This window comes from Parasteatoda tepidariorum, chromosome 10, assembly GCF_982258835.1.
Source record: "Parasteatoda tepidariorum strain Cologne lab strain chromosome 10, Ptep-v5.0, whole genome shotgun sequence".
Taxonomy (NCBI): domain Eukaryota; kingdom Metazoa; phylum Arthropoda; class Arachnida; order Araneae; family Theridiidae; genus Parasteatoda; species Parasteatoda tepidariorum.
In genome coordinates this window covers 95,866,569-95,878,367 of record NC_141764.1, presented here as the reverse complement: position 1 = coordinate 95,878,367, position 11,799 = coordinate 95,866,569, and the positions used below count along the sequence as shown (strand labels likewise).

Below are 11,799 nucleotides of genomic sequence, written 5' to 3'. Positions count from 1 at the left end.
CATGATGCACTGTATCCAAGCGTCTAAAGTTAGAAGCGGAAGCAGTGCCATATCGTCGCTTTGAAACTAAACCGTACTAACTAAAAAAAATCTCCCTTTCAGAGAAACAACGAGTTATCTTCATAGTTCCATAAAATCAAGCAGATAAATCGTTCGCATTGGAGCGATTCGCATTAGCGCGGAAAGTTAGAAATAGCTCTCCTGAAAAACTTGCTTTTTTGAGTTACCACAGTTTAGTTTCGAACCAACCGCACATGCGTAATCAAGACGAGACAGTATTAGTGCTTGATATATTCGCAGTAGGGCGTTGCGATCTGCACCCCCAGACGTGTTTCTTCACGAATACGAACAACTTAAATCAATGTGTTCCGTAAAATAAAAAATCGCATATTCTGTTATGGTTTATCAAGAGAAAAAGTAAGTTGTGCATAGCATGTATGTAAGTATATATACATGCATTGTAGGTATTCGTATATGAGTCCTAATTCAACTCCATTTTAACAATGTTCAAGGTTTAAGATGATATTCCTTTAGAATTTAATAAGAAAAATAAATTTCTAGTATAACATTGATATGAATTGTGTAGTGTAAAAACTAATAGATGTTATAAAAGAGCAGTTTAAGCAGATTCATGGCATCAATGCTAAACTTAAATTTTTACTTAAAAAATCATTTTTTGATTTTAATTTATTTACTATTAAGTAGAACACAATTACAAAGTAAATAAAAATCTCTCTCATCTTGTATCAAAATAAAGCATGTGTTGCAAGGTATTTTTTTTTATTTTTTACATTCACTTCTAGAGTTATTAATGAGAGATAACAAAATTTATCAACAATTATATGTTTACTTTTGTTCAGGCTATTAATGATATGTTTATATTTTAGGCTGCCGATGATCCTGTTCTTAAGGATTCTGATTGCTTAAAAGAATCACGGTTTTAGGAAAATATAGAATCACATGTGAAAAAATCGAAGGGCGAATTAATTGTCATGATATTGAATTTCGCTTTTCGACATCAGATGTTGGAATTGTTGATTTGGTTGAATTATTTAATCTCATTATTGGCGACAAACTTCCCAAATCTCTTAATAGTTTAAAAAATATTTTTGGACCCAAGTACTTAAAAGCATCGCTTTTTTTGCAGAAATTGCTCCAACTGTGTAAATGATGCTTCAGGCAGTGAGAAAACTGTTCTTTGCCAATATTGTGAGACTGAGGTGAATGTGGTTGATTCTCAAAAAAACTCTTTCATAAGCATTGACTTAGAAAATCAATTATCACAATTTATTAAAGATAATGACAGCTTGCAAAACAAACTTGCTTTGGACCCTGTTGTTCAGAATTCAGAGTCCATCACAGATATAACTGTTGGTAGATTGTACAAAAAATTGCAACATTTAAATGAAGGGCATAGTCTCACCTATAATTTTTGCATTGATGGCATGGCAATGCACAAAAACTCAAAGGGCTCGGTGTGGACAATATTTGCAACACTTAATAAGCTACCTATTGAACAACGGAATAATTTTGTAATGCTCACAGGCTTGTGGTTTGGCAAAAAAGAACCAGTATTTACTTCCAGCTTGTTGCTGTGCTGATTCTGTTGCACGCCCATGTTTATAGAACAGCACCCAATACAATGGTTTCTATGGCTGCTCCTGGTGCATCCACCCAGGCTTTACTGTTGATGGTACAGTCAAGTACTGCATCAGAGATACGCTTTTGTATAAAGAATGCACTGAGCTGGTTGTCGAGGCAGTTAAATCTGGGAAAAGTAAATTTGGAATTAAAGGTCCTTCCCCTTTAATTACCTATTTCAATGTTGTTCAAGGATTTTCCCTAGATAGCATGCATAGCATTTTTCTTGGTGTTATCAAGAAAATTGTGTGTTTATGGTTTGATTCCACAAGCAGTCGAAATGACTATTACTTCGGTAATCCCAAATTTGTACACGAAGTTAATGCTAGGATGTCATCCACGATAATGCCTCAGTATGTGGGACGTGTTCCCAGATCAATTTGCGAACGAAAATTGTATAAAGCCAGTGAATGGCGAAACTTTCTACTCTACGTCTGTCTTCCGGTACTAACAGATCTTTTGCCGAAGAAATATTCTGAACATGTAAGTTATTTAATTGGAAGATTATTTTTACTGCTAAAGAAATCTATAACAATGCAGGAACTGCAGAAAGTGGACAGTTTTTTTTTTAAAATTTGTCCTTGGTGCCCAAGACCTCTATGGGGAACATTTTATGGCATTTAATGTTCATTCTCTGTTGCATGTAACACAGTGTCTTGGACTGGGATGTGATGTAGAGGGATTACGTGAAAATTCCAAACACAAAAAAGGAATTGATGTTGGGGCAATTACTTTGATTAGCAAATCATTTACAAAATCTGTATCACTACTAAACAGTGAATATCATAATGTTAATTTGTTTTCTAATGTATTATTTTAAAGTTTATTTTAAAAAATCGAACTTATGCTGTTACGAAATCAGAATCTCTAATAATTACATCAAGTAATAAGTTTGGCAAAATTAATGCTATTAAAAAAATTCAAACACAAATAAAGTTTTTGTTTATTTTGAGGAATACATAATTTCAAGACCCCTACCTGAAAATGTGTGTTCCTCATTTATTTGTAATGGTTTATTTTTAAAATATATCATCAATGTGCTTGATAGTTATGGCAAGTGTGCAGAAGATAATTCCAATGGGGACATAATTTCAACTCAGAATTGTGTCTCTTGTTGAAAGTCTGTTTTAAAATATAAAAATGAGTCTGTGATAAATTTCGATAGATTACCTATATGACAATCGGTTAATAGTAATCGGTTACTAGTACTTGCTAGGTTACTAATAATGATAAATCAGTACGTCCGTGTTGGTTCACTAAAAATAAAAATTTTTTGATAGTTGAAAGTCATTAAAACAGAATTTTTCATCATGAGATAATGAAGTTTGTTGACCCAAACATTTCAAATATAACATGTTGGTTGACCATCATAGTACAAAAGCAACAGTTTCCATCATGAGATGATGGAAGTTGTTGGCGTAATAAATTCAAACGTAACAAGTTGGTTAACCAACATATAGTAACATATCATCTTCCAACACGGCATGTTGGAAGTTAGTTGGCCCATCAAAATCTATTATCACATAATGGGAATTATTGGATGTTTGTTCCCATCAAGTAGTGTGTTGGGCCAACAAGAAACCAACATAAACCATCAAAATATCTTGATGGTCCCATCAAGAATTTTGTCTCGGGATAAAAAAAAACTATCAAATTATGTTGGAATTTGTGTTGGCCCAATATAAATATGTGTCAATTTCAATATCGGTATTTTGGGCAGTCTTGATCGTCCAGACAAAGAGCATAATAGTTTACGACGGAAAATTATAATTTTAACCAACAAACTATATAGGATCTTGATTGATTTCATTTGTTGGTCCCTTATAAACACCCATCCTGCTATGTTGGGTATACTATGATGGCCCAACATAAAAAATCCATCATAGTATGTCGGTCCAACTTAAAAGAGGTGCCAATTCCTAAATTGGGATGTTTGGCAGATTTGATGTATGTTGGTTTATGATGGGAATTCAAGATTTTACCATCTTGAAAGGAAACCATCAAGATCTTTTGTCTTGGGTGTAGGGCAAAAATAAATCATAGCCTATGGAAAAAAATTTCTTCATAAGCTACAGCACATCTTAGTTCCTCGTCCTTTATCGCTTTTTTTCTAACATGGGAATTAGAATCGAAAATTTCCGTTTGGTTTCGAGTTTTGACAGTTTAGTTCAGTTCTTGAAACTGCCATTTTAAGAAAGTTTATCATAAATGAGATTTTGATTTTTCATCATGAGTAAAAGGAAAACAGCTCATCAGAATATTACTTCTCCGATTCATAGAAACTTTGTTTTTTTGCTATCTGCAAATATTACATGCTTAATATGCAATTCAATTGTCAGTACACGCAAGGGGTGTAATCTAATAAGACTCTGTGAGAGCAAACACCCAACATTACAAGGCAAATCATCGTGCAAATTTGAAATTTTTAATCATTTTCGTTTAAAAAAGCCTCCACTGTATTAGACGATTGCGTCAGTTAAAAAATCGCAGCAATTATCGCCAAAATGGGACAACCTTTCAGTTATATTGATTTTTTTTTATAAAAAAAAATGTTTAATGACAACTCTTTGCCTCGATATTGCCAACAAATTCAAAATTCTTCGGTAAATTAGAACAACAATTCAGCGAAAAGGTGAAAATCTGTCAGAGGATTTGGCATAACAGCTGCAAACTAAATTTAAATATATTTCTTTTGCAGTTGATGAGTCCACGGATATAATTTCGACGGCACAGCTTTTACTATTTGTTAGAGGCGCGACTGACAATTTTGACGCATCCGAAGAATTAGTCGCAATGAGTTCCAGTAAACAGCACAACTGGTGCAAACATTTTACCGTTAATATTAAATTTAGGCTAACGTCAAAGTTTTGATCTTAATTAAATAGTCAGTATCCATCAAAGATAGGGTTGAGAAATAAAAATTGTCGGTTACTGCGTCAGCATTTACGAAAAAAGAAATATCTTACCTCTGCACCAAGAACAGCTCTGTGACAAACAATTCGGGTTTGAAAAGATTCGTGAAGCTTTCTACAGAGGCATATACGCATTAGTTCACATGCGCTGAACCACGGTCAGTTTAAGGATATGCTGTCAAATTGTATAATGATTAATGCATTGTTTAAAGATTTGGAATTTAATTTGAAGGCTGATTCGAGGAGAAACTTTAAAATTGCTGATTTGTTGAATGAAATAATAGAATTCCTTGAAAAGAAAGGATAGCCAACTATTGGTTTTGAAAGAAGAATTTGGCCGTGATCTGGCTTTGTTAGTTGATATAACCGGGCATTTAAATGATTTGAATACGAAATTAAAGAGAAAAAATCAAGTTATTTATTAGCTTGTTTTTATAACAACTAGAGGGCCAAAATTTTGTTGACTTTCCTTATCTGAAAAAAGAAAAAGACGCATGTCCAGATAAAGTCCTAGATTATTCCAAATGAAAATACTCTTAAGATTCATTTGGAATAAAAAAAAAAAAGGAGAAACTAAAACTGTTTGACGACCGATTTGTTACTTCAGTTGATGAAGCCGTAGAATAAATTCAGCTCGAGCTAATTAATCTAAATACTTCTGATATTCAGAGAATTGAAATTTAGAGAACCTTGCCATCTGAATTGAAATAAAAAGGCAAATAGAAGTGCTATAACGTTTGGTAGCACATATATCCGTGAAGGAATATTTTCTTTTGCGGGATTTAAACAGATCCAAGTTAAGAAGGAAATTGACATTTAGAATCAATTTTAGGAATATCAACCGGCAACAATGTACCAAATATATCGAAATTGGTAAATGAAATACAACCTCAACCACTACATTTATACATTCATTATATTTGAAGTGATTTATTTATTTATTTTAGTTTTACAATAAATACAATCTGATGTTGTACCTGTTTTCCAGTGTATAACTGTGTGATTAATTAGCATTTTTTACTAGCTAGCTTAATTTTATTGTCCAGTGATGGATTTTATTAAATTATTAGACATTTTAGCATATCTGGAAAAGGACGAGAAATCCAGGAGCATCACTGAAGGTGAAAAAATTACTAATTCAAACCACATTATGACATGTGGTGTTGTAAAGCAGCCATTACCGCGGAGAAGAATTATTTAAGCGGTTTGCCTTCGTTCTACGAGGTTAAATACTTCTCCGTACATAATTGAAGGTGCTTTATTTAAAAGAATGTCTGGAAATGGATACGGCATATCACATTTTAATTGCAGTTGTCCTGCTGGTGTCTGCAAACATGCGGCTGTAATGTTGTTGTATTGTAACAGGAAATTGGGTATTTTCTTTTATGTAATGTTTATCATTTCTTAAAATTTCATGAAATTCAATTTTGTTTCTATTAGTTTGCCGAACAATGTGACAGAACCTCTATATAATGTTTAGATATTCAGAGTATAAACACGTTTTATAAACATGATCAACAGAATCTCTAATAACGATCTCAGTAATATTAGTACCTAGATTATACTGTGTAATCATGAATTCAGAATGTAGATTTTTTTTCAGAAATTTGATCAACATAATCATCTAATTATGGCCTCAGTAAAATTAGTACTCAGATTGTTATTGATTAAAAATGTATGGATAGAAAATGCCAGGTTGATTGTATCGTTTTATTCTTTATAGTTCTTTTGTGAAGTTATGCTTTAAAACATATTTAAAGCAGATATAACCAGCCTAATTATACATAATTAGGCTGTTGAAAAGTGTTCAATTTAATTGCTGAGTTATTAGCCAAATTATTTATTACAATGATTTTTATCTTATTGTAAGATCAATTTGCTATAATTTTTTTAAAATTTTGTTTTGCATTTTGCTTATCAAATCTTAGTAACTTAGTTTACTTCATTTCAGATTCATTAATTATTATTTTGTGACTAGAATAATAGTTATGTTTCAATTCAGGTCAATGTTAGGTACAAAAGGTATTCAACAATCATATACAAATCCTTGTATAAAATTTGTGTGTATAAAGGTCATTGAATGAAAACTTTTTAGTTATTTGTTTGTTTAGATTTATTGGCGCAAAAGCCACTTTTGGCCAAACCGCACCTACAACTTGTTTTAAAAGAAACACTCTTCTATAAGTTAAAGCTAAATTGATTTGTAAAAACCAATGTCCCTTAGATAGTTAAAAATGTCATTGTGTGGTTTATCCCCAATTAAGAAATTCAATATTGGATTACAGCTACCAAAATGGCGTTGTTTCTGTGTTTTAAATTTGTTACACTTGATTAAAATATGTTTAATAGTGAGCGGTTCCCTACAATGAGAACATTCAGGTGCAGGTTCGTTAAAAAAAGATGTTTATGAGTTCGTTTAATAAAAGATGTTTATGAGTTATTCGAGAGTGTCCAATGCGCAAGCGATTTAATATTACTTCCTGCTTTCGACTTATGTTTAGACTTTTATAAGATTCTATAGAAGGTTTAATGTCGTGTAATTTATTTCTTATTTCATTTTCCCAATCATTTTGCTAGTGTAAATACTGTTGATTGTCAATCGCATTTTTGATATCTGTGTAAGTAAGTGGGTTGTTTGCTATATTGTTAGTTGACTTAGCTACGTAATCTGCTGTTATGCCTGAAATGCCAGCATGGCCTGGTACCCAACAGAAGATTATTTCATATTCTTTTAGGAGTTAAGTGGTGTATAAATTTAAAGTATTATTTATAATGGAATGTGAATTTATTTATTTATTTTATAAGGCAACTTTTTGAATCTGAGTATATTAACCATTTTTTAATACTTGGAGAGGAAATATATTGGAGAGCCAGATAAATTGCATGGCATTCAGATGTAAATACGGAGCATTGCGAATGTAATGTTTCAGATATTGTAGAGATAGGGGTAACAGCAGCGCTTGCAACATGGTCATGGTTTTTAGAGCCATCTGTAAAAATTGAATTAAAATCTCTATATTGTTCCCGGTGTGCATTAAAAAATTGTAGGTAAATGTTAGCAGCAGTTGGTGCTTTTGTCGAATTGTTAAAAATATCAATAGTTTGGAAGGAAATGGCCTCCCAAGGAGGTCTTAATTCATATGCAGGTGAAATACTAAAATCTTCAAGGTTTAGTTATATAATTTTTTTCTAATTTTAGGCATGCAGTTTCTTCGTTAGAGGAAATATCTACTACTGATATGTCTTGTTATTGGGATAAGCAGAAATCATCTGTAAAAAAAAAAATGACATTTTGCCTTGGCAAGACTTCTGTTCTGCTTCACAGAAAAAAGATCATGCCGTCTCTCTCAGTGAGGATGTACTTGGCTCTTATGAGTTAAAGATTTTAAAAGACTGTCCAAATTCAGCTCTCGCCAGACATAAAGCTTGTTATTTAACTACACCAAAGCCTATTGTGTAAGTTATTTTTCATTTTGATGCTCTTTTTCGGTAAAAGAATTGCGAATTTATTGCTCTAAGAGCTGATTACTGAAATACACAATTGAAAATTTTCATGTATTATTAATTTCCTATATTTAAACAAGATTCTAACTAATTGTAGTCAAACATATAACGAAGAAATATATTGCAACGTTGCTTCTGATTGAAATATATAAGTATAAATAAAAAGAAACGCCATTTTACCTAGCAGATGATTTTTTCAAATGATGACCATTTCAGAATTAGGCAATTTTATGCTGAATTTTGCATAGATTTGTGACAAATCCTTGTGAAAGAATACTGTGTTTGAATGAATAATTTAGGAATAAATTTTTGGGTTATTAGTTATTGTTTTGCATAATTCTCCAAATTAGTGTAAAAATCATATGTCTAGTATATAGCTACCTCCACGAAAATAAATGCTAAGTATTCACAATCTCTTGACACAGACAGTGGCATGCCTAGGAAAGTCTGAGAAAATAGGATATAAGACCAGTGTTTGATGAAAAAAAAAGTTTAAACTCTATTAGATACTACGCACTTCAGTTTAATATAGATGAAACCATTCCATAATGATCAGCATTCAATAAAACATTTTTCTTATTTTAAACATTTACATAATTAAGCTTTTGCTATGATTATTTAAACCATGAGTATCTTTTCCAAAAATAAAAAATTCTCAAAGTAGATAATAAAATTCCTGAATTACAATGAATTATTTATGTCATGTCTTTTGCTTTGTTTTAGGAATGTAGTCGAGAAGGAAAATTTGGAAGAATCTGCTGTCCTGGAAAAAAGTTTTTTCTAGCAGTTAAGCTATCATCAGCATTCCAAATCTGGATGATGTGACAGCCAAATTTTTCCAGGAAAAAGTATGCCTCACGAAACAAGAAGTGCGGAACCTAGCATTACAGAAGTAAGGGTATAGTTGGATTTGTGAGCGTAGGAAACGAATAACAGGGTCTACTTGCTACTCCCTTTTTACTTATAGCAGGAATAAGAATCCTGATTGGAAAAAGAAAATTGCCTCTGCAACAGATGTTTTTTTCTGGAAATGCTTCTACTTTCCATGGACTGGAAATGAAAGAGAGAGCGAGGTACATCTTTTCCTCTGATCAAAATGTCCAAGTCTTCTGTTTTGGATTGATAGTGCGTGACCAGATGCCATGGTTTGGTTATAGTCCTGATGGACTTTATTTTGAAGATGGAAATTTAATTTTATTCGAAATTAAATGTCCGTTCAATATGAGAAATGAGACTGTAACAACGGCAATAGTCTCCTTACCATATCTTTATGTTGACGCTAAGACTGGTCAATATGCTCTGAAACCTAGGCATACTTATTATGGCCAGGTCCAGCTGGGAATGTATTTGACAGGAGCAGTTAAAGCTAAACTTGTTATATTTTCATCATTTGACAACAGCTATGTTGTGATTGAAGTTTTTCCGGCTCAGAATAATTGTTTTTTTTTTTTAAACATTAACTGATGTTTATTTTGCTCATTTTTTTACCTAATATAATGTAATGCTACTCTTTTTAGTTTTTTTTTTGTATAATTAGGATTTTTTTTTTTTAACATTTATTACTTTTAGATAATTTAATACTTTTACTATAGATCTTTTTCAGGAATTCTTCGAAAATTTTGTATATATATTTTAAATTGCATTTATATAAATATTTTATTGTATTTATTCATTTACTTGAATTTTTTTTATGCTTTTGTAAGGGGAGCTAACTCCTAGTCCCGGTTTACGGACCAAAAATAGGGCACTGGCAGGGCCTAGAGGGAGGTTCTTTATGGCGCTCAACAGTGAAGAATATATGAATAAAATTTACTTATATTTACGAGTAAAGTGTAGTAAATTAAGGTATGCAGCATTATTAAATTTTTTAATATTATAATTTTAAAATCCAGGGGTGATTGCGAGTCCAACTGAAAATTCCGGAAAATTTCTCGTCTGCAGTTTCGATATCCCATTTCTCAGTGTTTTGATAGTTGTAGTGACTTTTTATTAATTTTGTTCAATACGAGCAAGTGAAAATAGGTTATTTCTCAACTCGACTCAACTGCTATTTTTTTTATTGTTATTTTAATTTCTATTGATTCAATCATGATTATATATGCTCGAGAATTCATTTAAATATGAATGCTTCTGTTTGTCAACGAAAATCTGGACAACGATATAAAAAGAGAAAATTCTTTGGAAATAAACATGTTAAAGAAGAAGCCGGTAAACAACATTTTCTGAAAAGGAAAGTGATTCCTAATGCATCCAGTAGGAAGTTATCTTTGCGAAAAGAAAAACTTGAGTCTAATATGTCAAAATGTAGACTCAAATTTTATTGGCTACAAACTTATTGATCTAAATTTATTTTTAAATAAAATTATAAATGTGTCGTGTCGTCTGCCATGAGCAGTATAACATTGTTGAGAAATCTACAAGGAGTTTGGCTTCCACTTTTGATTTTAAGTACCAAAAGTGTAAAACTATTGACTCTTTATCAATCCGTCAAAAAATAGGTATTAAAATGAATGCATCAGAAATAAATCAGTGTTCAGTTTTAGCAATGGGACTATTGGGAAAGGACTGAATGATTTACAAATGTTTTGTAGATTGATGAGCTTGCCATGCCTTGTCGAACAAAAGACCTATGATAATATCGGGTTGTTCGATAATTAATGTCGTTTTTTTCTCATAGATGACTTGAATTGCATATTTATTGTAGTAGTGATTGTGTAGCTTATATTATTGTATACCATTTTAAAGATTAGACTTTCTTTAGTCAAAACCAGAGCGTCATTAGTAAACAACAAGTTGATTAAAAATTTAGTTGAAAATGGACACTCAAAGAGAGCATTATCGTCATATTTTATTGTTTTACGTCCGAAAGGGTAAAAATGCGGTGCCAGCTCGGAAGAAATTGTGTGAAGTTTATGGTGAGGACTGCCTTACTGAACGCCACAGCGTTGGTTTGCTCGCTTTCGTGCTGGAAATTTTAATGTGCAAGATGCACCACATACTGATCGTCCAATCACTGCTGATGACGACAAAATAAAGGCCTTAATCGAAGCTAACCGGCGTATGACAACTCGAGAGATAGCAGAGAAGCTCGACATATCGAATTCAACCGTTTACTTGCATTTACAAGAGCTTGGTTACGTAAACAAACTGGATGTTTGGGTTCCTTACGAATTAAAGGAAATCCACCTCACCAAACGTATTAACATATGCGAATCTTTGCTGAATCGTAACAAAAACGACCCATTTCTGAAAAGAAGCATAACGGATAATGAAAAATTGATTGTTTACGATAACGTAGTCTGAAAACGATCACGGACCAAGCAAGATGAACCCCCACAATCGACATCCAAAGCCATATAACCAAAAGAAGATTATGCTTTCTGTGTGGTGGAATTGCAAGGGTATAGTCTACTTTCAGGCTATTAAAAATGAGTTGGACCAGTTCTTCGCTTCTAAAAACCAAAGCTTCTTCGAACGTGTAATTTTTTAACTTACCGAAAGGTGGCAAAAGGTAATCCAACATAATGGTCAATATATCATTGATTAATGTTTGTTGCTAATATAAAAAAAATCACTTTAAAAAACATGAAAAAAAGGCATTAATTAGCGAACAACCCAATATAAATATGAAATTACGTAGTGCCATCTGTGAAGTAGCGAAGGAAAGCATGGCTAATGCTGTCTCTGCAGAAAAATTGTGTACCAGTGAAGATATAGCAACTGTCAGCAGTGATGGTACGGA

At 32.3% G+C, this 11,799-nt stretch overlaps 2 pseudogenes; both read left to right on the top strand.

Annotated features, from left to right (window-relative positions):
* Positions 1–397: 397 nt before the first annotated feature.
* On the top strand, positions 398–2,265 carry LOC147803098 (uncharacterized; annotated as a pseudogene).
* Positions 2,266–5,823: 3,558 nt separating this feature from the next.
* On the top strand, positions 5,824–11,360 carry LOC147803097 (uncharacterized; annotated as a pseudogene).
* The last annotated feature ends 439 nt before the right edge of the window (positions 11,361–11,799 follow it).